We start from the raw sequence: 3,157 nt of genomic DNA, 5'->3' as shown, positions 1-3,157 counted from the left end.
AAAAAAAAAAAAAAAAAAAAAAAAAAAAAAAAAAAAAAAAGAGTAAAAAAATAAATAATAATATTTTGTTTTTCCTCAGTTTGAAGGGGAAATAGGGAGGGATTTTGAAAATGACCATTTTTTTACAGGAAGGAATTTCTGTGATTCAGCCAGCTCTACCTTATGCCTAATATACTCCCAGAAAAATATACATACATAGATATATTCTTTTTTTCCACAGTCCATACATTGTTAGAAGTACAGTGCAGGAAATCAATGCACCTGTGTGGAGAAGGCCAGCGGAAGAGCACCACTGGCCGCACTGCCCTGCCAAGCCCTACTGCTGCCTTTACCACCAACGTGCTATAAAAAGTCCCAGCATCTCTGTGCCTTTGCCCATCAGTGAGCAATAACCAAAAGGAAGCGTAACAGGACAGACAAGCTATAGTCTGATGCCATTTGGAATGTCTGCCAGATAAATCCTAGAATTCAAGGATTTTATGGTGTTGGTCATAGACCTTTAAGTACAACACAGTGAATGTGCCTCACTATAACATAGATCATAAACTGGCAGCTGAGCCCATTTCAGGCTGTTTTGCAGACTGCAAAGCCTCTTCCATTGTGTGTTTGTATGTATTTCTCACCCTTCCTGAGGGTGTTCAAGTTATCCCCTACTTAATCCGCCCTGTCTACCAGCAGTAGAGGCTGTAGCTACAATGATGGGAGGAAAACATATAGTCACTTCCTGACTCTCTAAAAAGTGTTTAGCCCCAGTAATGAGTTCTGGAGGCTTCCTTTGAGATTTCACATGCAGAAACACACACAAAAGCACTCCTGCTGCTGCAGGACTCATTATTCTTCAGATCCTATGCAGATTTTTGTAAAAGAAGAAGACTAAGAGTTATAAAATCTTTGAATCATTACATTCAGAAAATCAGATAGATGATGTATTTCAAGAAGAACCCTTACAGAAAAGAAAAAAAAAAATTAAATTGTATCTGTCTACATTCCAGTAATCCATCCATGATTATCTTATAGATGTGACACCAGTATTGATGGAACACCAAAATGTAAAGGTGTCAGTGCAGAACATCGGCAGAGCAGAAGAGTAAATACGACTTCTTTAATAGTAGTCTCTTATTATTTTATAGTGTGGGCTTTTCAGATAATTTATTAATGCTAACAAAGATGAGTGATTTGGAGGCTGCATATTTTTTATTTCTTAGGAGTTATTTTATTTGATAATGTCATTAAATATTAGAAACTATAACAGCTGGTGTGTTTATCCTTACTTGAGTGTATTAACCTCTTTAGCCCTTTTTTCCAGAAGAAGGATTCAGCATTACAGATTTGACTGTCAGCTGCAGTGCCTGGCGGCCCGTTGGATTGGCATCCTGACAGAATCGAAAGTCCAGTGCTGCAAGTAAACATGGATGACATTGCAGATAGATAGAACTGGCTGACTTGAGGCACCTGCAGCTGTTTGCACCAGAATAAAAGCAAAGGTTGCGGTTGCCGGAGTGGAAAAACACTGAATTTACCTCTAGTTATTTTGCTTGGGAATTTTGCAGCCCCCCCCTCCTCACCTTTTTTTCCTGGTTATACATTTTGGAACCTTTCCACTAAAAGCACATTAGGCTGAAATACCTCCGTGAAAAAATCCATCAGACACAAGAGGGCTTTGCAGCCCACATTGCCCCCTTTTTTTCCTTACATTCATTCAGCAATTTCCCCACTCCCTGGTAACAACCAGCCCTCCACCGATGCGAATACTGGGTTGCAGCAAAGGATACAAACCCTAAATAGCCACAAACAATTCTTAGCAGCCGATTTTTTCAATCTTGAATAGCCAAAAACACTTCTCAGCAGCTGATTTTTTCATTTTTTTTTTTTTTTAACTTGGCATTTACACAGAATGCCACAAGTGACAGAACGACAGCAACCTAAACCATTCTGTTCTGCAGAAAAGCTCTTGATCTCTTAAGTGTTCCTGCTTCCTGGGACAGCTCCCCAAAGTCCTTGGAAACGAGGAAGGCAGCACAGGAACGGAATAGCTGCTCTCCCTAGTAGCCTGCAATCATTCGGCACAGCAAATTCTGAGCCAGAATATTCATTTCTGTAACATCGCAGATCTCAGCGTGCTTTACAAACAGCAATTAATTGCCATAATCCTCAGTAAAGGTATTAGACCTAGTTCACCAGTAGACAAACTGACGCACAAAGTGCTTAGGGGACTTGCCCAAGGTCACCGAGGCCCCTGCAGCCAGGCAGCAGCAGGGTGATGCAGAGCTGTGCCTGGCCTGGGGAGCAGCAGCCGAGCAGGAGAGGTGCGCAGGACAGACAGACAGGAGGTGTTTGATGGCTGGTCTTTTCCCCTAGGCCACCTGCATCCCTTCACAACATCGGATCATTTACATTTTGAAAGAAAGTGTATTCTTTTTCATCGTGGGCCATTGGTGAGCCTCGCGCTACCTTTTGTGCGGCACCCCCGCTAGCAGAGGTGGCGGAGTATCAATCACAGCTCTCCCCGGGGTCATACCTTACTATGCTGGCTCTTGATCAGAAAGAAGCAGATGGTTATTTACAAATAAAATAACCAAGACCTCAAGAAGGTTGGTTGCTGCTGTTTTTTTTTTCCCCCAAACCCTCCTACAGATGAGGCCAAAATAAGGTAAAGTTGCTTGAGTCCCCTTCTGCCGGCTCTCAAGGTCACCGCCTGTCCTACCAGCACGCTTAAATGCGTTATCAGTTAAATTTGCCAAAGAAACGTGTGGCACCTGACAGAGTAGAGTTGCCTTAGATTATTCAGCGGCTTTCATGAGAATCTGGCACTTAAACCACAATGTGAATTACCGCTAGATTATTGTGCAGGAATATTGTTATCTGCCATACACTATGTGTTTGTAATCAGTTCTTCACAAGCAACGCACAGACTGCCTTTGAATCTTTTTCAGTAGCCATGGTCACCCTCCTCCTTTATTTAGTGTTAAGTGTTATTCACTTAGCAGTAAAAAATGAACAAAAGAGAAGAAAGCAGGTGCTCTAAGTTTACTCTGCAGCCAGCTGTCAGGAAGACACACTTTCCTTATTTATTTATTTTTGTGGAACATAAAGAGGATTTATTGAAAGCATTTGGAAAAAAAAATATGAACCATACGTTCAATCGGTCTTTTCTGTA

Source organism: Centrocercus urophasianus, unplaced genomic scaffold (assembly GCF_019232065.1).
Source record: "Centrocercus urophasianus isolate 14NV4802_14NV808 unplaced genomic scaffold, USGS_Curo_1.0 seq_10, whole genome shotgun sequence".
Classification (NCBI taxonomy): Eukaryota; Metazoa; Chordata; class Aves; order Galliformes; family Phasianidae; genus Centrocercus; species Centrocercus urophasianus.
This window is presented reverse-complemented; position numbering follows the sequence as displayed.